Raw genomic sequence first — 27980 nt, forward strand, 5'->3', positions numbered from 1 at the left:
CGGTTTTGTCTTAGTTTCGTCGTTGTGAATCCAAGGTCGTAGCTTTTCTAATAGCTGAGATATGGCATTTTTGATGCCCATTTTTGGCCTCAAAAACGGACGTCGAAAACGACTTTTTTAGGATTTTCAAAGTGCTCTCATTCCCTTAGTTCTGCTCGGATCCTGTTATAACCCGATGTTTTCGTAATCTAGGTGACCCAAATAAGACGCTGGTATACTTAGTTTGATTTCGACAAAAATCAATTTTTGGTGAAAAAGTTCGATACGGGGGGGTATACCCGAAAAATGAAAAAACCCAAACTTTGAAGGTCGATATCTCGGCTTCTATGGGAGCTATCGGGAAAATTTTAACGGTTTTGTCTTAGTTTCGTCGTTGTGAATCCAACGAGACCACCCGCAAGGTCGTAGCTCTTACGATAGCCGAGATATGGCATTTTTGATGCCCATTTTTGGCCTCAAAAACGGACGTCGAAAACGACTTTTTCAGGATTTTCAAAGTGCTCTCATTCCCTTAGTTCTGCTCGGATCCTGTTATAACCCGGTGTTTTCGTAATCTAGGTGACCCAAATAAGACGCTGGTATACTTAGTTTGATTTCGACAAAAATCAATTTTTGGTGAAAAAATTCGATACGGGGGGGTATACCCGAAAAATGAAAAAACCCAAACTTTGAAGGTCGATATCTCGGCTTCTATGGGAGCTATCGGGAAAATTTTAACGGTTTTGTCTTAGTTTCGTCGTTGTGAATCCAACGAGACCACCCGCAAGGTCGTAGCTTTTCTAATAGCTGAGATATGGCATTTTTGATGCCCATTTTTGGCCTCAAAAACGGACGTCGAAAACGACTTTTTTAGGATTTTCAAAGTGCTCTCATTCCCTTAGTTCTGCTCGGATCCTGTTATAACCCGATGTTTTCGTAATCTAGGTGACCCAAATAAGACGCTGGTATACTTAGTTTGATTTCGACAAAAATCAATTTTTGGTGAAAAAGTTCGATACGGGGGGGTATACCCGAAAAATGAAAAAACCCAAACTTTGAAGGTCGATATCTCGGCTTCTATGGGAGCTATCGGGAAAATTTTAACGGTTTTGTCTTAGTTTCGTCGTTGTGAATCCAACGAGACCACCCACAAGGTCCTAGCTTTTCTAGTAGCTGAGATATGGCATTTTTGATGCCCATTTTTGGCCTCAAAAACGGACGTCGAAAACGACTTTTTCAGGATTTTCAAAGTGCTCTCATTCCCTTAGTTCTGCTCGGATCCTGTTATAACCCGGTGTTTTCGTAATCTAGGTGACCCAAATAAGACGCTGGTATAGTTAGTTTGATTTCGACAAAAATCAATTTTTGGTGAAAAAATTCGATACGGGGGGGTATACCCGAAAAATGAAAAAACCCAAACTTTGAAGGTCGATATCTCGGCTTCTATGGGAGCTATCGGGAAAATTTTAACGGTTTTGTCTTAGTTTCGTCGTTGTGAATCCAACGAGACCACCCGCAAGGTCGTAGCTTTTCTAATAGCTGAGATATGGCATTTTTGATGCCCATTTTTGGCCTCAAAAACGGACGTCGAAAACGACTTTTTTAGGATTTTCAAAGTGCTCTCATTCCCTTAGTTCTGCTCGGATCCTGTTATAACCCGATGTTTTCGTAATCTAGGTGACCCAAATAAGACGCTGGTATACTTAGTTTGATTTCGACAAAAATCAATTTTTGGTGAAAAAGTTCGATACGGGGGGGTATACCCGAAAAATGAAAAAACCCAAACTTTGAAGGTCGATATCTCGGCTTCTATGGGAGCTATCGGGAAAATTTTAACGGTTTTGTCTTAGTTTCGTCGTTGTGAATCCAACGAGACCACCCACAAGGTCCTAGCTTTTCTAGTAGCTGAGATATGGCATTTTTGATGCCCATTTTTGGCCTCAAAAACGGACGTCGAAAACGACTTTTTCAGGATTTTCAAAGTGCTCTCATTCCCTTAGTTCTGCTCGGATCCTGTTATAACCCGGTGTTTTCGTAATCTAGGTGACCCAAATAAGACGCTGGTATAGTTAGTTTGATTTCGACAAAAATCAATTTTTGGTGAAAAAATTCGATACGGGGGGGTATACCCGAAAAATGAAAAAACCCAAACTTTGAAGGTCGATATCTCGGCTTCTATGGGAGCTATCGGGAAAATTTTAACGGTTTTGTCTTAGTTTCGTCGTTGTGAATCCAACGAGACCACCCGCAAGGTCGTAGCTTTTCTAATAGCTGAGATATGGCATTTTTGATGCCCATTTTTGGCCTCAAAAACGGACGTCGAAAACGACTTTTTTAGGATTTTCAAAGTGCTCTCATTCCCTTAGTTCTGCTCGGATCCTGTTATAACCCGATGTTTTCGTAATCTAGGTGACCCAAATAAGACGCTGGTATACTTAGTTTGATTTCGACAAAAATCAATTTTTGGTGAAAAAGTTCGATACGGGGGGGTATACCCGAAAAATGAAAAAACCCAAACTTTGAAGGTCGATATCTCGGCTTCTATGGGAGCTATCGGGAAAATTTTAACGGTTTTGTCTTAGTTTCGTCGTTGTGAATCCAACGAGACCACCCACAAGGTCCTAGCTTTTCTAGTAGCTGAGATATGGCATTTTTGATGCCCATTTTTGGCCTCAAAAACGGACGTCGAAAACGACTTTTTCAGGATTTTCAAAGTGCTCTCATTCCCTTAGTTCTGCTCGGATCCTGTTATAACCCGGTGTTTTCGTAATCTAGGTGACCCAAATAAGACGCTGGTATACTTAGTTTGATTTCGACAAAAATCAATTTTTGGTGAAAAAATTCGATACGGGGGGGTATACCCGAAAAATGAAAAAACCCAAACTTTGAAGGTCGATATCTCGGCTTCTATGGGAGCTATCGGGAAAATTTTAACGGTTTTGTCTTAGTTTCGTCGTTGTGAATCCAACGAGACCACCCGCAAGGTCCTAGCTTTTCTAATAGCTGAGATATGGCATTTTTGATGCCCATTTTTGGCCTCAAAAACGGACGTCGAAAACGACTTTTTCAGGATTTTCAAAGTGCTCTCATTCCCTTAGTTCTGCTCGGATCCTGTTATAACCCGATGTTTTCGTAATCTAGGTGACCCAAATAAGACGCTGGTATACTTAGTTTGATTTCGACAAAAATCAATTTTTGGTGAAAAAATTCGATACGGGGGGGTATACCCGAAAAATGAAAAAACCCAAACTTTGAAGGTCGATATCTCGGCTTCTATGGGAGCTATCGGGAAAATTTTAACGGTTTTGTCTTAGTTTCGTCGTTGTGAATCCAACGAGACTACCCGCAAGGTCCTAGCTTTTCTAATAGCTGAGATATGGCATTTTTGATGTCCATTTTTGGCCTCAAAAACGGACGTCGAAAACGACTTTTTCAGGATTTTCAAAGTGCTCTCATTCCCTTAGTTCTGCTCGGATCCTGTTATAACCCGGTGTTTTCGTAATCTAGGTGACCCAAATAAGACGCTGGTATACTTAGTTTGATTTCGACAAAAATCAATTTTTGGTGAAAAAATTCGATACGGGGGGGTATACCCGAAAAATGAAAAAACCCAAACTTTGAAGGTCGATATCTCGGCTTCTATGGGAGCTATCGGGAAAATTTTAACGGTTTTGTCTTAGTTTCATCGTTGTGAATCCAACGAGACCACCCGCAAGGTCCTAACTTTTTTAGTAGCTGAGATATGGCATTTTTGATGCCCATTTTTGGCCTCAAAAACAAACGTCGAAAACGACTTTTTCAGGATTTTTAAAGTGCTCTCATTCCCTTAGTTCTGCTCGGATCCTGTTATAACCCGGTGTTTTCGTAATCTAGGTGACCCAAATAAGACGCTGGTATACTTAGTTTGATTTCGACAAAAATCAATTTTTGGTGAAAAAATTCGATACGGGGGGGTATACCCGAAAAATGAAAAAACCCAAACTTTGAAGGTCGATATCTCGGCTTCTATGGGAGCTATCGGGAAAATTTTAACGGTTTTGTCTTAGTTTCGTCGTTGTGAATCCAACGAGACCACCCGCAAGGTCGTAGCTATTCTAATAGCTGAGATATGGCATTTTTGATGCCCATTTTTGGCCTCAAAAACGGACGTCGAAAACGACTTTTTCAGGATTTTCAAAGTGCTCTCATTCCCTTAGTTCTGCTCGGATTTTGTTATAACCCGATGTTTTCGTAATCTAGGTGACCCAAATAAGACGCTGGTATACTTAGTTTGATTTCGACAAAAATCAATTTTTGGTGAAAAAATTCGATACGGGGGGGTATACCCGAAAAATGAAAAAACCCAAACTTTGAAGGTCGATATCTCGGCTTCTATGGGAGCTATCGGGAAAATTTTAACGGTTTTGTCTTAGTTTCGTCGTTGTGAATCCAACGAGACCACCCGCAAGGTCGTAGCTTTTCTAATAGCTGAGATATGGCATTTTTGATGTCCATTTTTGGCCTCAAAAACGGACGTCGAAAACGACTTTTTCAGGATTTTCAAAGTGCTCTCATTCCCTTAGTTCTGCTCGGATCCTGTTATAACCCGATGTTTTCGTAATCTAGGTGACCCAAATAAGACGCTGGTATACTTAGTTTGATTTCGACAAAAATCAATTTTTGGTGAAAAAATTCGATACGGGGGGGTATACCCGAAAAATGAAAAAACCCAAACTTTGAAGGTCGATATCTCGGCTTCTATGGGAGTTATCGGGAAAATTTTAACGGTTTTGTCTTAGTTTCGTCGTTGTGAATCCAACGAGACCACCCGCAAGGTCGTAGCTCTTACGATAGCCGAGATATGGCATTTTTGATGCCCATTTTTGGCCTCAAAAACGGACGTCGAAAACGACTTTTTCAGGATTTTCAAAGTGCTCTCATTCCCTTAGTTCTGCTCGGATCCTGTTATAACCCGATGTTTTCGTAATCTAGGTGACCCAAATAAGACGCTGGTATACTTAGTTTGATTTCGACAAAAATCAATTTTTGGTGAAAAAATTCGATACGGGGGGGTATACCCGAAAAATGAAAAAACCCAAACTTTGAAGGTCGATATCTCGGCTTCTATGGGAGCTATCGGGAAAATTTTAACGGTTTTGTCTTAGTTTCGTCGTTGTGAATCCAACGAGACCACCCACAAGGTCCTAGCTTTTCTAGTAGCTGAGATATGGCATTTTTGATGCCCATTTTTGGCCTCAAAAACGGACGTCGAAAACGACTTTTTCAGGATTTTCAAAGTGCTCTCATTCCCTTAGTTCTGCTCGGATCCTGTTATAACCCGATGTTTTCGTAATCTAGGTGACCCAAATAAGACGCTAGTTACGTGACCAGTAGCCCTTACCAAGCATGTTAACCGGACCTTAGCTAGTAACTTTTATGCTTATGTAGCCAACGCCTTTTTAAACTTATAAATATACCTTAAACTAATTTTGTAACCACTTCTCTTTCTTGTATCAACCTTTGTACATTTAAAAGTCGTCCTGTATATTAAAGTTGTTTTTTTAAAAGAAACCAGTCTTGATCAACCACAAAACTCGCTGGTATACTTAGTTTGATTTCGACAAAAATCAATTTTTGGTGAAAAAATTCGATACGGGGGGGTATACCCGAAAAATGAAAAAACCCAAATTTTGAAGGTCGATATCTCGGCTTCTATAGGAGCTATCGGGAAAATTTTAACGGTTTTGTCTTAGTTTCGTCGTTGTGAATCCAACGAGACCACCCGCAAGGTCCTAGCTTTTCTAATAGCTAAGATATGGCATTTTTGATGCCCATTTTTGGCCTCAAAAACGGACGTCGAAAACGACTTTTTCAGGATTTTCAAAGTGCTCTCATTCCCTTAGTTCTGCTCGGATCCTGTTATAACCCGATGTTTTCGTAATCTAGGTGACCCAAATAAGACGCTGGTATACTTAGTTTGATTTCGACAAAAATCAATTTTTGGTGAAAAAATTCGATACGGGGGGGTATACCCGAAAAATGAAAAAACCCAAATTTTGAAGGTCGATATCTCGGCTTCTATAGGAGCTATCGGGAAAATTTTAACGGTTTTGTCTTAGTTTCGTCGTTGTGAATCCAACGAGACCACCCGCAAGGTCCTAGCTTTTCTAATAGCTAAGATATGGCATTTTTGATGCCCATTTTTGGCCTCAAAAACGGACGTCGAAAACGACTTTTTCAGGATTTTCAAAGTGCTCTCATTCCCTTAGTTCTGCTCGGATCCTGTTATAACCCGATGTTTTCGTAATCTAGGTGACCCAAATAAGACGCTGGTATACTTAGTTTGATTTCGACAAAAATCAATTTTTGGTGAAAAAATTCGATACGGGGGGGTATACCCGAAAAATGAAAAAACCCAAACTTTAAAGGTCGATATCTCGGCTTCTATGGGAGCTATCGGGAAAATTTTAACGGTTTTGCCTTAGTTTCGTCGTTGTGAATCCAACGAAACCACCCGCAAGGTCCTAGCTTTTCTAATAGCTGAGATATGGCATTTTTGATGCCCATTTTTGGCCTCAAAAACGGACGTCGAAAACGACTTTTTCAGGATTTTCAAAGTGCTCTCATTCCCTTAGTTCTGCTCGGATCCTGTTATAACCCGGTGTTTTCGTAATCTAGGTGACCCAAATAAGACGCTGGTATACTTAGTTTGATTTCGACAAAAATCAATTTTTGGTGAAAAAATTCGATACGGGGGGGTATACCCGAAAAATGAAAAAACCCAAATTTTGAAGGTCGATATCTCGGCTTCTATGGGAGCTATCGGGAAAATTTTAACGGTTTTGTCTTAGTTTCGTCGTTGTGAATCCAACGAGACCACCCGCAAGGTCGTAGCTCTTACGATAGCCGAGATATGGCATTTTTGATGTCCATTTTTGGCCTCAAAAACGGACGTCGAAAACGACTTTTTCAGGATTTTCAAAGTGCTCTCATTCCCTTAGTTCTGCTCGGATCCTGTTATAACCCGGTGTTTTCGTAATCTAGGTGACCCAAATAAGACGCTGGTATACTTAGTTTGATTTCGACAAAAATCAATTTTTGGTGAAAAAATTCGATACGGGGGGGTATACCCGAAAAATGAAAAAACCCAAACTTTGAAGGTCGATATCTCGGCTTCTATGGGAGCTATCGGGAAAATTTTAACGGTTTTGTCTTAGTTTCATCGTTGTGAATCCAACGAGACCACCCGCAAGGTCCTAGCTTTTCTAATAGCTAAGATATGGCATTTTTGATGCCCATTTTTGGCCTCAAAAACGGACGTCGAAAACGACTTTTTCAGGATTTTCAAAGTGCTCTCATTCCCTTAGTTCTGCTCGGATCCTGTTATAACCCGGTGTTTCCGTAATCTAGGTGACCCAAATAAGACGCTGGTATACTTAGTTTGATTTCGACAAAAATCAATTTTTGGTGAAAAAATTCGATACGGGGGGGTATACCCGAAAAATGAAAAAACCGAAACTTTGAAGGTCGGTATCTCGGCTTCTATGGGAGCTATTGGGAAAATTTTAACGGTTTTGTCTTAGTTTCGTCGTTGTGAATCCAACGAGACCACCCGCAAGGTCCTAGTTTTTCTAATAGCTAAGATATGGCATTTTTGATGCCCATTTTTGGCCTCAAAAACGGACGTCGAAAACGACTTTTTCAGGATTTTCAAAGTGCTCTCATTCCCTTAGTTCTGCTCGGATCCTGTTATAACCCGATGTTTTCGTAATCTAGGTGACCCAAATAAGACGCTGGTATACTTAGTTTGATTTCGACAAAAATCAATTTTTGGTGAAAAAATTCGATACGGGGGGGTATACCCGAAAAATGAAAAAACCCAAACTTTGAAGGTCGATATCTCGGCTTCTATGGGAGCTATCGGGAAAATTTTAACGGTTTTGCCTTAGTTTCGTCGTTGTGAATCCAACGAAACCACCCGCAAGGTCCTAGCTTTTCTAATAGCTGAGATATGGCATTTTTGATGCCCATTTTTGGCCTCAAAAACGGACGTCGAAAACGACTTTTTCAGGATTTTCAAAGTGCTCTCATTCCCTTAGTTCTGCTCGGATCCTGTTATAACCCGGTGTTTTCGTAATCTAGGTGACCCAAATAAGACGCTGGTATACTTAGTTTGATTTCGACAAAAATCAATTTTTGGTGAAAAAATTCGATACGGGGGGGTATACCCGAAAAATGAAAAAACCCAAATTTTGAAGGTCGATATCTCGGCTTCTATGGGAGCTATCGGGAAAATTTTAACGGTTTTGTCTTAGTTTCGTCGTTGTGAATCCAACGAGACCACCCGCAAGGTCGTAGCTCTTACGATAGCCGAGATATGGCATTTTTGATGTCCATTTTTGGCCTCAAAAACGGACGTCGAAAACGACTTTTTCAGGATTTTCAAAGTGCTCTCATTCCCTTAGTTCTGCTCGGATCCTGTTATAACCCGATGTTTTCGTAATCTAGGTGACCCAAATAAGACGCTGGTATACTTAGTTTGATTTCGACAAAAATCAATTTTTGGTGAAAAAATTCGATACGGGGGGGTATACCCGAAAAATGAAAAAACCCAAACTTTGAAGGTCGATATCTCGGCTTCTATGGGAGCTATCGGGAAAATTTTAACGGTTTTGTCTTAGTTTCGTCGTTGTGAATCCAACGAGACCACCCGCAAGGTCCTAGCTTTTCTAGTAGCTGAGATATGGCATTTTTGATGCCCATTTTTGGCCTCAAAAACGGACGTCGAAAACGACTTTTTCAGGATTTTCAAAGTGCTCTCATTCCCTTAGTTCTGCTCGGATCCTGTTATAACCCGGTGTTTTCGTAATCTAGGTGACCCAAATAAGACGCTGGTATACTTAGTTTGATTTCGACAAAAATCAATTTTTGGTGAAAAAATTCGATACGGGGGGGTATACCCGAAAAATGAAAAAACCCAAACTTTGAAGGTCGATATCTCGGCTTCTATGGGAGCTATCGGGAAAATTTTAACGGTTTTGTCTTAGTTTCGTCGTTGTGAATCCAACGAAACCACCCGCAAGGTCCTAGCTTTTCTAGTAGCTGAGATATGGCATTTTTGATGCCCATTTTTGGCCTCAAAAACGGACGTCGAAAACGACTTTTTCAGGATTTTCAAAGTGCTCTCATTCCCTTAGTTCTGCTCGGATCCTGTTATAACCCGGTGTTTTCGTAATCTAGGTGACCCAAATAAGACGCTGGTATACTTAGTTTGATTTCGACAAAAATCAATTTTTGGTGAAAAAATTCGATACGGGGGGGTATACCCCAAAAATGAAAAAACCCAAACTTTGAAGGTCGATATCTCGGCTTCTATGGGAGCTATCGGGAAAATTTTAACGGTTTTGTCTTAGTTTCGTCGTTGTGAATCCAACGAAACCACCCGCAAGGTCCTAGCTTTTCTAGTAGCTGAGATATGGCATTTTTGATGCCCATTTTTGGCCTCAAAAACGGACGTCGAAAACGACTTTTTCAGGATTTTCAAAGTGCTCTCATTCCCTTAGTTCTGCTCGGATCCTGTTATAACCCGGTGTTTTCGTAACCTAGGTGACCCAAATAAGACGCTGGTATACTTAGTTTGATTTCGACAAAAATCAATTTTTGGTGAAAAAATTCGATACGGGGGGGTATACCCGAAAAATGAAAAAACCCAAACTTTGAAGGTCGATATCTCGGCTTCTATGGGAGCTATCGGGAAAATTTTAACGGTTTTGTCTTAGTTTCGTCGTTGTGAATCCAACGAGACCACCCGCAAGGTCCTAGCTTTTCTAGTAGCTGAGATATGGCATTTTTGATGCCCATTTTTGGCCTCAAAAACGGACGTCGAAAACGACTTTTTCAGGATTTTCAAAGTGCTCTCATTCCCTTAGTTCTGCTCGGATCCTGTTATAACCCGGTGTTTTCGTAATCTAGGTGACCCAAATAAGACGCTGGTATACTTAGTTTGATTTCGACAAAAATCAATTTTTGGTGAAAAAATTCGATACGGGGGGGTATACCCGAAAAATGAAAAAACCCAAACTTTGAAGGTCGATATCTCGGCTTCTATGGGAGCTATCGGGAAAATTTTAACGGTTTTGTCTTAGTTTCGTCGTTGTGAATCCAACGAAACCACCCGCAAGGTCCTAGCTTTTCTAGTAGCTGAGATATGGCATTTTTGATGCCCATTTTTGGCCTCAAAAACGGACGTCGAAAACGACTTTTTCAGGATTTTCAAAGTGCTCTCATTCCCTTAGTTCTGCTCGGATCCTGTTATAACCCGGTGTTTTCGTAATCTAGGTGACCCAAATAAGACGCTGGTATACTTAGTTTGATTTCGACAAAAATCAATTTTTGGTGAAAAAATTCGATACGGGGGGGTATACCCCAAAAATGAAAAAACCCAAACTTTGAAGGTCGATATCTCGGCTTCTATGGGAGCTATCGGGAAAATTTTAACGGTTTTGTCTTAGTTTCGTCGTTGTGAATCCAACGAAACCACCCGCAAGGTCCTAGCTTTTCTAGTAGCTGAGATATGGCATTTTTGATGCCCATTTTTGGCCTCAAAAACGGACGTCGAAAACGACTTTTTCAGGATTTTCAAAGTGCTCTCATTCCCTTAGTTCTGCTCGGATCCTGTTATAACCCGGTGTTTTCGTAACCTAGGTGACCCAAATAAGACGCTGGTATACTTAGTTTGATTTCGACAAAAATCAATTTTTGGTGAAAAAATTCGATACGGGGGGGTATACCCGAAAAATGAAAAAACCCAAACTTTGAAGGTCGATATCTCGGCTTCTATGGGAGCTATCGGGAAAATTTTAACGGTTTTGTCTTAGTTTCGTCGTTGTGAATCCAACGAAACCACCCGCAAGGTCGTAGCTCTTACGATAGCCGAGATATGGCATTTTTGATGTCCATTTTTGGCCTCAAAAACGGACGTCGAAAACGACTTTTTCAGGATTTTCAAAGTGCTCTCATTCCCTTAGTTCTGCTCGGATCCTGTTATAACCCGGTGTTTTCGTAATCTAGGTGACCCAAATAAGACGCTGGTATACTTAGTTTGATTTCGACAAAAATCAATTTTTGGTGAAAAAATTCGATACGGGGGGGTATACCCGAAAAATGAAAAAACCCAAACTTTGAAGGTCGATATCTCGGCTTCTATGGGAGCTATCGGGAAAATTTTAACGGTTTTGTCTTAGTTTCATCGTTGTGAATCCAACGAGACCACCCGCAAGGTCCTAGCTTTTCTAATAGCTAAGATATGGCATTTTTGATGCCCATTTTTGGCCTCAAAAACGGACGTCGAAAACGACTTTTTCAGGATTTTCAAAGTGCTCTCATTCCCTTAGTTCTGCTCGGATCCTGTTATAACCCGGTGTTTCCGTAATCTAGGTGACCCAAATAAGACGCTGGTATACTTAGTTTGATTTCGACAAAAATCAATTTTTGGTGAAAAAATTCGATACGGGGGGGTATACCCGAAAAATGAAAAAACCCAAACTTTGAAGGTCGGTATCTCGGCTTCTATGGGAGCTATCGGGAAAATTTTAACGGTTTTGTCTTAGTTTCGTCGTTGTGAATCCAACGAGACCACCCGCAAGGTCCTAGTTTTTCTAATAGCTAAGATATGGCATTTTTGATGCCCATTTTTGGCCTCAAAAACGGACGTCGAAAACGACTTTTTCAGGATTTTCAAAGTGCTCTCATTCCCTTAGTTCTGCTCGGATCCTGTTATAACCCGATGTTTTCGTAATCTAGGTGACCCAAATAAGACGCTGGTATACTTAGTTTGATTTCGACAAAAATCAATTTTTGGTGAAAAAATTCGATACGGGGGGGTATACCCGAAAAATGAAAAAACCCAAACTTTGAAGGTCGATATCTCGGCTTCTATGGGAGCTATCGGGAAAATTTTAACGGTTTTGCCTTAGTTTCGTCGTTGTGAATCCAACGAAACCACCCGCAAGGTCCTAGCTTTTCTAATAGCTGAGATATGGCATTTTTGATGCCCATTTTTGGCCTCAAAAACGGACGTCGAAAACGACTTTTTCAGGATTTTCAAAGTGCTCTCATTCCCTTAGTTCTGCTCGGATCCTGTTATAACCCGGTGTTTTCGTAATCTAGGTGACCCAAATAAGACGCTGGTATACTTAGTTTGATTTCGACAAAAATCAATTTTTGGTGAAAAAATTCGATACGGGGGGGTATACCCGAAAAATGAAAAAACCCAAATTTTGAAGGTCGATATCTCGGCTTCTATGGGAGCTATCGGGAAAATTTTAACGGTTTTGTCTTAGTTTCGTCGTTGTGAATCCAACGAGACCACCCGCAAGGTCGTAGCTCTTACGATAGCCGAGATATGGCATTTTTGATGTCCATTTTTGGCCTCAAAAACGGACGTCGAAAACGACTTTTTCAGGATTTTCAAAGTGCTCTCATTCCCTTAGTTCTGCTCGGATCCTGTTATAACCCGATGTTTTCGTAATCTAGGTGACCCAAATAAGACGCTGGTATACTTAGTTTGATTTCGACAAAAATCAATTTTTGGTGAAAAAATTCGATACGGGGGGGTATACCCGAAAAATGAAAAAACCCAAACTTTGAAGGTCGATATCTCGGCTTCTATGGGAGCTATCGGGAAAATTTTAACGGTTTTGTCTTAGTTTCGTCGTTGTGAATCCAACGAGACCACCCGCAAGGTCCTAGCTTTTCTAGTAGCTGAGATATGGCATTTTTGATGCCCATTTTTGGCCTCAAAAACGGACGTCGAAAACGACTTTTTCAGGATTTTCAAAGTGCTCTCATTCCCTTAGTTCTGCTCGGATCCTGTTATAACCCGGTGTTTTCGTAATCTAGGTGACCCAAATAAGACGCTGGTATACTTAGTTTGATTTCGACAAAAATCAATTTTTGGTGAAAAAATTCGATACGGGGGGGTATACCCGAAAAATGAAAAAACCCAAACTTTGAAGGTCGATATCTCGGCTTCTATGGGAGCTATCGGGAAAATTTTAACGGTTTTGTCTTAGTTTCGTCGTTGTGAATCCAACGAAACCACCCGCAAGGTCCTAGCTTTTCTAGTAGCTGAGATATGGCATTTTTGATGCCCATTTTTGGCCTCAAAAACGGACGTCGAAAACGACTTTTTCAGGATTTTCAAAGTGCTCTCATTCCCTTAGTTCTGCTCGGATCCTGTTATAACCCGGTGTTTTCGTAATCTAGGTGACCCAAATAAGACGCTGGTATACTTAGTTTGATTTCGACAAAAATCAATTTTTGGTGAAAAAATTCGATACGGGGGGGTATACCCCAAAAATGAAAAAACCCAAACTTTGAAGGTCGATATCTCGGCTTCTATGGGAGCTATCGGGAAAATTTTAACGGTTTTGTCTTAGTTTCGTCGTTGTGAATCCAACGAAACCACCCGCAAGGTCCTAGCTTTTCTAGTAGCTGAGATATGGCATTTTTGATGCCCATTTTTGGCCTCAAAAACGGACGTCGAAAACGACTTTTTCAGGATTTTCAAAGTGCTCTCATTCCCTTAGTTCTGCTCGGATCCTGTTATAACCCGGTGTTTCCGTAATCTAGGTGACCCAAATAAGACGCTGGTATACTTAGTTTGATTTCGACAAAAATCAATTTTTGGTGAAAAAATTCGATACGGGGGGGTATACCCGAAAAATGAAAAAACCCAAACTTTGAAGGTCGGTATCTCGGCTTCTATGGGAGCTATCGGGAAAATTTTAACGGTTTTGTCTTAGTTTCGTCGTTGTGAATCCAACGAGACCACCCGCAAGGTCCTAGTTTTTCTAATAGCTAAGATATGGCATTTTTGATGCCCATTTTTGGCCTCAAAAACGGACGTCGAAAACGACTTTTTCAGGATTTTCAAAGTGCTCTCATTCCCTTAGTTCTGCTCGGATCCTGTTATAACCCGATGTTTTCGTAATCTAGGTGACCCAAATAAGACGCTGGTATACTTAGTTTGATTTCGACAAAAATCAATTTTTGGTGAAAAAATTCGATACGGGGGGGTATACCCGAAAAATGAAAAAACCCAAACTTTGAAGGTCGATATCTCGGCTTCTATGGGAGCTATCGGGAAAATTTTAACGGTTTTGCCTTAGTTTCGTCGTTGTGAATCCAACGAAACCACCCGCAAGGTCCTAGCTTTTCTAATAGCTGAGATATGGCATTTTTGATGCCCATTTTTGGCCTCAAAAACGGACGTCGAAAACGACTTTTTCAGGATTTTCAAAGTGCTCTCATTCCCTTAGTTCTGCTCGGATCCTGTTATAACCCGGTGTTTTCGTAATCTAGGTGACCCAAATAAGACGCTGGTATACTTAGTTTGATTTCGACAAAAATCAATTTTTGGTGAAAAAATTCGATACGGGGGGGTATACCCGAAAAATGAAAAAACCCAAATTTTGAAGGTCGATATCTCGGCTTCTATGGGAGCTATCGGGAAAATTTTAACGGTTTTGTCTTAGTTTCGTCGTTGTGAATCCAACGAGACCACCCGCAAGGTCGTAGCTCTTACGATAGCCGAGATATGGCATTTTTGATGTCCATTTTTGGCCTCAAAAACGGACGTCGAAAACGACTTTTTCAGGATTTTCAAAGTGCTCTCATTCCCTTAGTTCTGCTCGGATCCTGTTATAACCCGGTGTTTTCGTAATCTAGGTGACCCAAATAAGACGCTGGTATACTTAGTTTGATTTCGACAAAAATCAATTTTTGGTGAAAAAATTCGATACGGGGGGGTATACCCGAAAAATAAAAAAACACAAACTTTGAAGGTCGATATCTCGGCTTCTATGGGAGCTATCGGGAAAATTTTAACGGTTTTGTCTTAGTTTCGTCGTTGTGAATCCAACGAGACCACCCGCAAGGTCCTAGCTTTTCTAATAGCTGAGATATGGCATTTTTGATGTCCATTTTTGGCCTCAAAAACGGACGTCGAAAACGACTTTTTCAGGATTTTCAAAGTGCTCTCATTCCCTTAGTTCTGCTCGGATCCTGTTATAACCCGGTGTTTTCGTAATCTAGGTGACCCAAATAAGACGCTGGTATACTTAGTTTGATTTCGACAAAAATCAATTTTTGGTGAAAAAATTCGATACGGGGGGGTATACCCGAAAAATGAAAAAACCCAAACTTTGAAGGTCGATATCTCGGCTTCTATGGGAGCTATCGGGAAAATTTTAACGGTTTTGTCTTAGTTTCGTCGTTGTGAATCCAACGAGACCACCCGCAAGGTCCTAGTTTTTCTAATAGCTAAGATATGGCATTTTTGATGCCCATTTTTGGCCTCAAAAACGGACGTCGAAAACGACTTTTTCAGGATTTTCAAAGTGCTCTCATTCCCTTAGTTCTGCTCGGATCCTGTTATAACCCGATGTTTTCGTAATCTAGGTGACCCAAATAAGACGCTGGTATACTTAGTTTGATTTCGACAAAAATCAATTTTTGGTGAAAAAATTCGATACGGGGGGGTATACCCGAAAAATGAAAAAACCCAAACTTTGAAGGTCGATATCTCGGCTTCTATGGGAGCTATCGGGAAAATTTTAACGGTTTTGCCTTAGTTTCGTCGTTGTGAATCCAACGAAACCACCCGCAAGGTCCTAGCTTTTCTAATAGCTGAGATATGGCATTTTTGATGCCCATTTTTGGCCTCAAAAACGGACGTCGAAAACGACTTTTTCAGGATTTTCAAAGTGCTCTCATTCCCTTAGTTCTGCTCGGATCCTGTTATAACTCGATGTTTTCGTAATCTAGGTGACCCAAATAAGACGCTGGTATACTTAGTTTGATTTCGACAAAAATCAATTTTTGGTGAAAAAATTCGATACGGGGGGGTATACCCGAAAAATGAAAAAACCCAAACTTTGAAGGTCGATATCTCGGCTTCTATGGGAGCTATCGGGAAAATTTTAACGGTTTTGTCTTAGTTTCGTCGTTGTGAATCCAACGAGACCACCCGCAAGGTCGTAGCTCTTACGATAGCCGAGATATGGCATTTTTGATGCCCATTTTTGGCCTCAAAAACGGACGTCGAAAACGACTTTTTCAGGATTTTCAAAGTGCTTTCATTCCCTTAGTTCTGCTCGGATCCTGTTATAACCCGGTGTTTTCGTAATCTAGGTGACCCAAATAAGACGCTGGTATACTTAGTTTGATTTCGACAAAAATCAATTTTTGGTGAAAAAATTCGATACGGGGGGGTATACCCGAAAAATGAAAAAACCCAAACTTTGAAGGTCGATATCTCGGCTTCTATAGAAGCTATCGGGAAAATTTTAACGGTTTTGTCTTAGTTTCGTCGTTGTGAATCCAACGAGACCACCCGCAAGGTCGTAGCTCTTACGATAGCCGAGATATGGCATTTTTGATGTCCATTTTTGCCCTCAAAAACGGACGTCGAAAACGACTTTTTCAGGATTTTCAAAGTGCTCTCATTCCCTTAGTTCTGCTCGGATCCTGTTATAACCCGGTGTTTCCGTAATCTAGGTGACCCAAATAAGACGCTGGTATACTTAGTTTGATTTCGACAAAAATCAATTTTTGGTGAAAAAATTCGATACGGGGGGGTATACTCGAAAAATGAAAAAACCCAAACTTTGAAGGTCGATATCTCGGCTTCTATGGGAGCTATCGGGAAAATTTTAACGGTTTTGTCTTAGTTTCGTCGTTGTGAATCCAACGAGACCACCCGCAAGGTCCTAGCTTTTCTAATAGCTAAGATATGGCATTTTTGATGCCCATTTTTGGCCTCAAAAACGGACGTCGAAAACGACTTTTTCAGGATTTTCAAAGTGCTCTCATTCCCTTAGTTCTGCTCGGATCCTGTTATAACCCGGTGTTTCCGTAATCTAGGTGACCCAAATAAGACGCTGGTATACTTAGTTTGATTTCGACAAAAATCAATTTTTGTTGAAAAAATTCGATACGGGGGGGTATACCCGAAAAATGAAAAAACCCAAACTTTGAAGGTCGATATCTCGGCTTCTATGGGAGCTATCGGGAAAATTTTAACGGTTTTGTCTTAGTTTCGTCGTTGTGAATCCACGAGACCACCCGCAAGGTCGTAGCTCTTACGATAGCCGAGATATGGCATTTTTGATGCCCGATTTTGGCCTCAAAAACGGACGTCGAAAACGACTTTTTCAGGATTTTCAAAGTGCTCTCATTCCCTTAGTTCCTATGGGAGCTATCGGGAAAATTTTAACGGTTTTGTCTTAGTTTCGTCGTTGTGAATCCAACGAGACCACCCGCAAGGTCGTAGCTTTTCTAATAGCTGAGATATGGCATTTTTGATGCCCATTTTTGGCCTCAAAAACGGACGTCGAAAACGACTTTTTCAGGATTTTCAAAGTGCTCTCATTCCCTTAGTTCTGCTCGGATCCTGTTATAACCCGATGTTTTCGTAATCTAGGTGACCCAAATAAGACGCTGGTATACTTAGTTTGATTTCGACAAAAATCAATTTTTGGTGAAAAAATTCGATACGGGAAGGTATACCCGAAAAATGAAAAAACCCAAACTTTGAAGGTCGATATCTCGGCTTCTATGGGAGCTATCGGGAAAATTTTAACGGTTTTGTCTTAGTTTCGTCGTTGTGAATCCAACGAAACCACCCGCAAGGTCCTAGCTTTTCTAATAGCTGAGATATGACATTTTTGATGTCCATTTTTGGCCTCAAAAACGGACGTCGAAAACGACTTTTTCAGGATTTTCAAAGTGCTCTCATTCCCTTAGTTCTGCTCGGATCCTGTTATAACCCGGTGTTTTCGTAATCTAGGTGACCCAAATAAGACGCTGGTATACTTAGTTTGATTTCGACAAAAATCAATTTTTGGTGAAAAAATTCGATACGGGGGGGTATACCCGAAAAATGAAAAAACCCAAACTTTGAAGGTCGATATCTCGGCTTCTATGGGAGCTATCGGGAAAATTTTAACGGCTTTGTCTTAGTTTCGTCGTTGTGAATCCAACGAGACCACCCGCAAGGTCGTAGCTTTTCTAATAGCTGAGATATGGCATTTTTGATGCCCATTTTTGGCCTCAAAAACGGACGTCGAAAACGACTTTTTCAGGATTTTCAAAGTGCTCTCATTCCCTTAGTTCTGCTCGGATTTTGTTATAACCCGATGTTTTCGTAATCTAGGTGACCCAAATAAGACGCTGGTATACTTAGTTTGATTTCGACAAAAATCAATTTTTGGTGAAAAAATTCGATACGGGGGGGTATACCCGAAAAATGAAAAAACCCAAACTTTGAAGGTCGATATCTCGGCTTCTATGGAAGCTATCGGGAAAATTTTAACGGTTTTGTCTTAGTTTCGTCGTTGTGAATTCAACGAGACCACCCGCAAGGTCGTAGCTCTTACGATAGCCGAGATATGGCATTTTTGATGTCCATTTTTGCCCTCAAAAACGGACGTCGAAAACGACTTTTTCAGGATTTTCAAAGTGCTCTCATTCCCTTAGTTCTGCTCGGATCCTGTTATAACCCGGTGTTTCCGTAATCTAGGTGACCCAAATAAGACGCTGGTATACTTAGTTTGATTTCGACAAAAATCAATTTTTGGTGAAAAAATTCGATACTTGGGGGTATACTCGAAAAATGAAAAAACCCAAACTTTGAAGGTCGATATCTCGGCTTCTATGGGAGCTATCGGGAAAATTTTAACGGTTTTGTCTTAGTTTCGTCGTTGTGAATCCAACGAGACCACCCGCAAGGTCCTAGCTTTTCTAATAGCTAAGATATGGCATTTTTGATGCCCATTTTTGGCCTCAAAAACGGACGTCGAAAACGACTTTTTCAGGATTTTCAAAGTGCTCTCATTCCCTTAGTTCTGCTCGGATCCTGTTATAACCCGGTGTTTCCGTAATCTAGGTGACCCAAATAAGACGCTGGTATACTTAGTTTGATTTCGACAAAAATCAATTTTTGTTGAAAAAATTCGATACGGGGGGGTATACCCGAAAAATGAAAAAACCCAAACTTTGAAGGTCGATATCTCGGCTTCTATGGGAGCTATCGGGAAAATTTTAACGGTTTTGTCTTAGTTTCGTCGTTGTGAATCCACGAGACCACCCGCAAGGTCGTAGCTCTTACGATAGCCGAGATATGGCATTTTTGATGCCCGATTTTGGCCTCAAAAACGGACGTCGAAAACGACTTTTTCAGGATTTTCAAAGTGCTCTCATTCCCTTAGTTCCTATGGGAGCTATCGGGAAAATTTTAACGGTTTTGTCTTAGTTTCGTCGTTGTGAATCCAACGAAACCACCCGCAAGGTCCTAGCTTTTCTAGTAGCTGAGATATGGCATTTTTGATGCCCATTTTTGGCCTCAAAAACGGACGTCGAAAACGACTTTTTCAGGATTTTCAAAGTGCAATCATTCCCTTAGTTCTGCTCGGATCCTGTTATAACCCGGTGTTTTCGTAATCTAGGTGACCCAAATAAGACGCTGGTATACTTAGTTTGATTTCGACAAAAATCAATTTTTGGTGAAAAAATTCGATACGGGGGGGTATACCCGAAAAATGAAAAAACCCAAATTTTGAAGGTCGATATCTCGGCTTCTATGGGAGCTATCGGGAAAATTTTAACGGTTTTGTCTTAGTTTCGTCGTTGTGAATCCAACGAGACCACCCGCAAGGTCCTAGCTTTTCTAATAGCTGAGATATGGCATTTTTGATGTCCATTTTTGGCCTCAAAAACGGACGTCGAAAACGACTTTTTCAGGATTTTCAAAGTGCTCTCATTCCCTTAGTTCTGCTCGGATCCTGTTATAACCCGATGTTTTCGTAATCTAGGTGACCCAAATAAGACGCTGGTATACTTAGTTTGATTTCGACAAAAATCAATTTTTGGTGAAAAAATTCGATACGGGGGGGTATACCCGAAAAATGAAAAAACCCAAACTTTGAAGGTCGATATCTCGGCTTCTATGGGAGCTATCGGGAAAATTTTAACGGTTTTGTCTTAGTTTCGTCGTTGTGAATCCAACGAGACCACCCGCAAGGTCCTAGCTTTTCTAGTAGCTGAGATATGGCATTTTTGATGCCCATTTTTGGCCTCAAAAACGGACGTCGAAAACGACTTTTTCAGGATTTTCAAAGTGCTCTCATTCCCTTAGTTCTGCTCGGATCCTGTTATAACCCGGTGTTTTCGTAATCTAGGTGACCCAAATAAGACGCTGGTATACTTAGTTTGATTTCGACAAAAATCAATTTTTGGTGAAAAAATTCGATACGGGGGGGTATACCCGAAAAATGAAAAAACCCAAACTTTGAAGGTCGATATCTCGGCTTCTATGGGAGCTATCGGGAAAATTTTAACGGTTTTGTCTTAGTTTCGTCGTTGTGAATCCAACGAAACCACCCGCAAGGTCCTAGCTTTTCTAGTAGCTGAGATATGGCATTTTTGATGCCCATTTTTGGCCTCAAAAACGGACGTCGAAAACGACTTTTTCAGGATTTTCAAAGTGCTCTCATTCCCTTAGTTCTGCTCGGATCCTGTTATAACCCGGTGTTTTCGTAATCTAGGTGACCCAAATAAGACGCTGGTATACTTAGTTTGATTTCGACAAAAATCAATTTTTGGTGAAAAAATTCGATACGGGGGGGTATACCCCAAAAATGAAAAAACCCAAACTTTGAAGGTCGATATCTCGGCTTCTATGGGAGCTATCGGGAAAATTTTAACGGTTTTGTCTTAGTTTCGTCGTTGTGAATCCAACGAAACCACCCGCAAGGTCCTAGCTTTTCTAGTAGCTGAGATATGGCATTTTTGATGCCCATTTTTGGCCTCAAAAACGGACGTCGAAAACGACTTTTTCAGGATTTTCAAAGTGCTCTCATTCCCTTAGTTCTGCTCGGATCCTGTTATAACCCGGTGTTTTCGTAACCTAGGTGACCCAAATAAGACGCTGGTATACTTAGTTTGATTTCGACAAAAATCAATTTTTGGTGAAAAAATTCGATACGGGGGGGTATACCCGAAAAATGAAAAAACCCAAACTTTGAAGGTCGATATCTCGGCTTCTATGGGAGCTATCGGGAAAATTTTAACGGTTTTGTCTTAGTTTCATCGTTGTGAATCCAACGAGACCACCCGCAAGGTCCTAGCTTTTCTAGTAGCTGAGATATGGCATTTTTGATGCCCATTTTTGGCCTCAAAAACGGACGTCGAAAACGACTTTTTCAGGATTTTCAAAGTGCTCTCATTCCCTTAGTTCTGCTCGGATCCTGTTATAACCCGGTGTTTCCGTAATCTAGGTGACCCAAATAAGACGCTGGTATACTTAGTTTGATTTCGACAAAAATCAATTTTTGGTGAAAAAATTCGATACGGGGGGGTATACCCCAAAAATGAAAAAACCCAAACTTTGAAGGTCGATATCTCGGCTTCTATGGGAGCTATCGGGAAAATTTTAACGGTTTTGTCTTAGTTTCGTCGTTGTGAATCCAACGAAACCACCCGCAAGGTCGTAGCTCTTACGATAGCCGAGATATGGCATTTTTGATGTCCATTTTTGGCCTCAAAAACGGACGTCGAAAACGACTTTTTCAGGATTTTCAAAGTGCTCTCATTCCCTTAGTTCTGCTCGGATCCTGTTATAACCCGGTGTTTTCGTAATCTAGGTGACCCAAATAAGACGCTGGTATACTTAGTTTGATTTCGACAAAAATCAATTTTTGGTGAAAAAATTCGATACGGGGGGGTATACCCGAAAAATGAAAAAACCCAAACTTTGAAGGTCGATATCTCGGCTTCTATGGGAGCTATCGGGAAAATTTTAACGGTTTTGTCTTAGTTTCATCGTTGTGAATCCAACGAGACCACCCGCAAGGTCCTAGCTTTTCTAATAGCTAAGATATGGCATTTTTGATGCCCATTTTTGGCCTCAAAAACGGACGTCGAAAACGACTTTTTCAGGATTTTCAAAGTGCTCTCATTCCCTTAGTTCTGCTCGGATCCTGTTATAACCCGGTGTTTCCGTAATCTAGGTGACCCAAATAAGACGCTGGTATACTTAGTTTGATTTCGACAAAAATCAATTTTTGGTGAAAAAATTCGATACGGGGGGGTATACCCGAAAAATGAAAAAACCCAAACTTTGAAGGTCGGTATCTCGGCTTCTATGGGAGCTATCGGGAAAATTTTAACGGTTTTGTCTTAGTTTCGTCGTTGTGAATCCAACGAGACCACCCGCAAGGTCCTAGTTTTTCTAATAGCTAAGATATGGCATTTTTGATGCCCATTTTTGGCCTCAAAAACGGACGTCGAAAACGACTTTTTCAGGATTTTCAAAGTGCTCTCATTCCCTTAGTTCTGCTCGGATCCTGTTATAACCCGATGTTTTCGTAATCTAGGTGACCCAAATAAGACGCTGGTATACTTAGTTTGATTTCGACAAAAATCAATTTTTGGTGAAAAAATTCGATACGGGGGGGTATACCCGAAAAATGAAAAAACCCAAACTTTGAAGGTCGATATCTCGGCTTCTATGGGAGCTATCGGGAAAATTTTAACGGTTTTGCCTTAGTTTCGTCGTTGTGAATCCAACGAAACCACCCGCAAGGTCCTAGCTTTTCTAATAGCTGAGATATGGCATTTTTGATGCCCATTTTTGGCCTCAAAAACGGACGTCGAAAACGACTTTTTCAGGATTTTCAAAGAGCTCTCATTCCCTTAGTTCTGCTCGGATCCTGTTATAACCCGGTGTTTTCGTAATCTAGGTGACCCAAATAAGACGCTGGTATACTTAGTTTGATTTCGACAAAAATCAATTTTTGGTGAAAAAATTCGATACGGGGGGGTATACCCGAAAAATGAAAAAACCCAAATTTTGAAGGTCGATATCTCGGCTTCTATGGGAGCTATCGGGAAAATTTTAACGGTTTTGTCTTAGTTTCGTCGTTGTGAATCCAACGAGACCACCCGCAAGGTCGTAGCTCTTACGATAGCCGAGATATGGCATTTTTGATGTCCATTTTTGGCCTCAAAAACGGACGTCGAAAACGACTTTTTCAGGATTTTCAAAGTGCTCTCATTCCCTTAGTTCTGCTCGGATCCTGTTATAACCCGATGTTTTCGTAATCTAGGTGACCCAAATAAGACGCTGGTATACTTAGTTTGATTTCGACAAAAATCAATTTTTGGTGAAAAAATTCGATACGGGGGGGTATACCCGAAAAATGAAAAAACCCAAACTTTGAAGGTCGATATCTCGGCTTCTATGGGAGCTATCGGGAAAATTTTAACGGTTTTGTCTTAGTTTCGTCGTTGTGAATCCAACGAGACCACCCGCAAGGTCCTAGCTTTTCTAGTAGCTGAGATATGGCATTTTTGATGCCCATTTTTGGCCTCAAAAACGGACGTCGAAAACGACTTTTTCAGGATTTTCAAAGTGCTCTCATTCCCTTAGTTCTGCTCGGATCCTGTTATAACCCGGTGTTTTCGTAATCTAGGTGACCCAAATAAGACGCTGGTATACTTAGTTTGATTTCGACAAAAATCAATTTTTGGTGAAAAAATTCGATACGGGGGGGTATACCCCAAAAATGAAAAAACCCAAACTTTGAAGGTCGATATCTCGGCTTCTATGGGAGCTATCGGGAAAATTTTAACGGTTTTGTCTTAGTTTCGTCGTTGTGAATCCAACGAGACCACCAGCAAGGTCCTAGCTTTTCTAGTAGCTGAGATATGGCATTTTTGATGCCCATTTTTGGCCTCAAAAACGGACGTCGAAAACGACTTTTTCAGGATTTTCAAAGTGCTCTCATTCCCTTAGTTCTGCTCGGATCCTGTTATAACCCGGTGTTTTCGTAATCTAGGTGACCCAAATAAGACGCTGGTATACTTAGTTTGATTTCGACAAAAATCAATTTTTGGTGAAAAAATTCGATACGGGGGGGTATACCCGAAAAATGAAAAAACCCAAACTTTGAAGGTCGATATCTCGGCTTCTATGGGAGCTATCGGGAAAATTTTAACGGTTTTGTCTTAGTTTCGTCGTTGTGAATCCAACGAAACCACCCGCAAGGTCCTAGCTTTTCTAGTAGCTGAGATATGGCATTTTTGATGCCCATTTTTGGCCTCAAAAACGGACGTCGAAAACGACTTTTTCAGGATTTTCAAAGTGCTCTCATTCCCTTAGTTCTGCTCGGATCCTGTTATAACCCGGTGTTTTCGTAATCTAGGTGACCCAAATAAGACGCTGGTATACTTAGTTTGATTTCGACAAAAATCAATTTTTGGTGAAAAAATTCGATACGGGGGGGTATACCCCAAAAATGAAAAAACCCAAACTTTGAAGGTCGATATCTCGGCTTCTATGGGAGCTATCGGGAAAATTTTAACGGTTTTGTCTTAGTTTCGTCGTTGTGAATCCAACGAAACCACCCGCAAGGTCGTAGCTCTTACGATAGCCGAGATATGGCATTTTTGATGTCCATTTTTGGCCTCAAAAACGGACGTCGAAAACGACTTTTTCAGGATTTTCAAAGTGCTCTCATTCCCTTAGTTCTGCTCGGATCCTGTTATAACCCGGTGTTTTCGTAATCTAGGTGACCCAAATAAGACGCTGGTATACTTAGTTTGATTTCGACAAAAATCAATTTTTGGTGAAAAAATTCGATACGGGGGGGTATACCCCAAAAATGAAAAAACCCAAACTTTGAAGGTCGATATCTCGGCTTCTATGGGAGCTATCGGGAAAATTTTAACGGTTTTGTCTTAGTTTCGTCGTTGTGAATCCAACGAAACCACCCGCAAGGTCGTAGCTCTTACGATAGCCGAGATATGGCATTTTTGATGTCCATTTTTGGCCTCAAAAACGGACGTCGAAAACGACTTTTTCAGGATTTTCAAAGTGCTCTCATTCCCTTAGTTCTGCTCGGATCCTGTTATAACCCGGTGTTTTCGTAATCTAGGTGACCCAAATAAGACGCTGGTATACTTAGTTTGATTTCGACAAAAAACAATTTTTGGTGAAAAAATTCGATACGGGGGGGTATACCCGAAAAATGAAAAAACCCAAACTTTGAAGGTCGATATCTCGGCTTCTATGGGAGCTATCGGGAAAATTTTAACGGTTTTGCCTTAGTTTCGTCGTTGTGAATCCAACGAAACCACCCGCAAGGTCCTAGCTTTTCTAATAGCTGAGATATGGCATTTTTGATGCCCATTTTTGGCCTCAAAAACGGACGTCGAAAACGACTTTTTCAGGATTTTCAAAGTGCTCTCATTCCCTTAGTTCTGCTCGGATCCTGTTATAACCCGGTGTTTTCGTAATCTAGGTGACCCAAATAAGACGCTGGTATACTTAGTTTGATTTCGACAAAAATCAATTTTTGGTGAAAAAATTCGATACGGGGGGGTATACCCGAAAAATGAAAAAACCCAAATTTTGAAGGTCGATATCTCGGCTTCTATGGGAGCTATCGGGAAAATTTTAACGGTTTTGTCTTAGTTTCGTCGTTGTGAATCCAACGAGACCACCCGCAAGGTCGTAGCTCTTACGATAGCCGAGATATGGCATTTTTGATGTCCATTTTTGGCCTCAAAAACGGACGTCGAAAACGACTTTTTCAGGATTTTCAAAGTGCTCTCATTCCCTTAGTTCTGCTCGGATCCTGTTATAACCCGATGTTTTCGTAATCTAGGTGACCCAAATAAGACGCTGGTATACTTAGTTTGATTTCGACAAAAATCAATTTTTGGTGAAAAAATTCGATACGGGGGGGTATACCCGAAAAATGAAAAAACCCAAACTTTGAAGGTCGATATCTCGGCTTCTATGGGAGCTATCGGGAAAATTTTAACGGTTTTGTCTTAGTTTCGTCGTTGTGAATCCAACGAGACCACCCGCAAGGTCCTAGCTTTTCTAGTAGCTGAGATATGGCATTTTTGATGCCCATTTTTGGCCTCAAAAACGGACGTCGAAAACGACTTTTTCAGGATTTTCAAAGTGCTCTCATTCCCTTAGTTCTGCTCGGATCCTGTTATAACCCGGTGTTTTCGTAATCTAGGTGACCCAAATAAGACGCTGGTATACTTAGTTTGATTTCGACAAAAATCAATTTTTGGTGAAAAAATTCGATACGGGGGGGTATACCCGAAAAATGAAAAAACCCAAACTTTGAAGGTCGATATCTCGGCTTCTATGGGAGCTATCGGGAAAATTTTAACGGTTTTGTCTTAGTTTCGTCGTTGTGAATCCAACGAAACCACCCGCAAGGTCCTAGCTTTTCTAGTAGCTGAGATATGGCATTTTTGATGCCCATTTTTGGCCTCAAAAACGGACGTCGAAAACGACTTTTTCAGGATTTTCAAAGTGCTCTCATTCCCTTAGTTCTGCTCGGATCCTGTTATAACCCGGTGTTTTCGTAATCTAGGTGACCCAAATAAGACGCTGGTATACTTAGTTTGATTTCGACAAAAATCAATTTTTGGTGAAAAAATTCGATACGGGGGGGTATACCCCAAAAATGAAAAAACCCAAACTTTGAAGGTCGATATCTCGGCCTCTATGGGAGCTATCGGGAAAATTTTAACGGTTTTGTCTTAGTTTCGTCGTTGTGAATCCAACGAAACCACCCGCAAGGTCCTAGCTTTTCTAGTAGCTGAGATATGGCATTTTTGATGCCCATTTTTGGCCTCAAAAACGGACGTCGAAAACGACTTTTTCAGGATTTTCAAAGTGCTCTCATTCCCTTAGTTCTGCTCGGATCCTGTTATAACCCGGTGTTTTCGTAACCTAGGTGACCCAAATAAGACGCTGGTATACTTAGTTTGATTTCGACAAAAATCAATTTTTGGTGAAAAAATTCGATACGGGGGGGTATACCCGAAAAATGAAAAAACCCAAACTTTGAAGGTCGATATCTCGGCTTCTATGGGAGCTATCGGGAAAATTTTAACGGTTTTGTCTTAGTTTCATCGTTGTGAATCCAACGAGACCACCCGCAAGGTCCTAGCTTTTCTAGTAGCTGAGATATGGCATTTTTGATGCCCATTTTTGGCCTCAAAAACGGACGTCGAAAACGACTTTTTCAGGATTTTCAAAGTGCTCTCATTCCCTTAGTTCTGCTCGGATCCTGTTATAACCCGGTGTTTCCGTAATCTAGGTGACCCAAATAAGACGCTGGTATACTTAGTTTGATTTCGACAAAAATCAATTTTTGGTGAAAAAATTCGATACGGGGGGGTATACCCCAAAAATGAAAAAACCCAAACTTTGAAGGTCGATATCTCGGCTTCTATGGGAGCTATCGGGAAAATTTTAACGGTTTTGTCTTAGTTTCGTCGTTGTGAATCCAACGAAACCACCCGCAAGGTCGTAGCTCTTACGATAGCCGAGATATGGCATTTTTGATGTCCATTTTTGGCCTCAAAAACGGACGTCGAAAACGACTTTTTCAGGATTTTCAAAGTGCTCTCATTCCCTTAGTTCTGCTCGGATCCTGTTATAACCCGGTGTTTTCGTAATCTAGGTGACCCAAATAAGACGCTGGTATACTTAGTTTGATTTCGACAAAAATCAATTTTTGGTGAAAAAATTCGATACGGGGGGGTATACCCGAAAAATGAAAAAACCCAAACTTTGAAGGTCGATATCTCGGCTTCTATGGGAGCTATCGGGAAAATTTTAACGGTTTTGTCTTAGTTTCATCGTTGTGAATCCAACGAGACCACCCGCAAGGTCCTAGCTTTTCTAATAGCTAAGATATGGCATTTTTGATGCCCATTTTTGGCCTCAAAAACGGACGTCGAAAACGACTTTTTCAGGATTTTCAAAGTGCTCTCATTCCCTTAGTTCTGCTCGGATCCTGTTATAACCCGGTGTTTCCGTAATCTAGGTGACCCAAATAAGACGCTGGTATACTTAGTTTGATTTCGACAAAAATCAATTTTTGGTGAAAAAATTCGATACGGGGGGGTATACCCGAAAAATG

General features: G+C 40.8%; 1 long non-coding RNA gene across 9 annotated transcripts; it reads left to right on the forward strand.

Annotated features, from left to right (window-relative positions):
- Window positions 1-380: 380 nt before the first annotated feature.
- Window positions 381-27980, forward strand: LOC126735566 (uncharacterized). Of its 9 annotated transcripts, none has more exons than XR_007660450.1 (3): window positions 381-1499; window positions 17287-17652; window positions 23336-23623. It is a non-coding gene; the product is annotated as an uncharacterized LOC126735566 (long non-coding RNA). The 9 variants fall into 9 exon arrangements; XR_007660451.1 differs by lacking the exon at window positions 381-1499 and adding an exon at window positions 1516-2231; XR_007660448.1 differs by lacking the exons at window positions 381-1499; window positions 23336-23623 and adding exons at window positions 3776-4427; window positions 26996-27980.

Source organism: Anthonomus grandis, chromosome 4 (assembly GCF_022605725.1).
Source record: "Anthonomus grandis grandis chromosome 4, icAntGran1.3, whole genome shotgun sequence".
Lineage (NCBI taxonomy): Eukaryota > Metazoa > Arthropoda > Insecta > Coleoptera > Curculionidae > Anthonomus > Anthonomus grandis.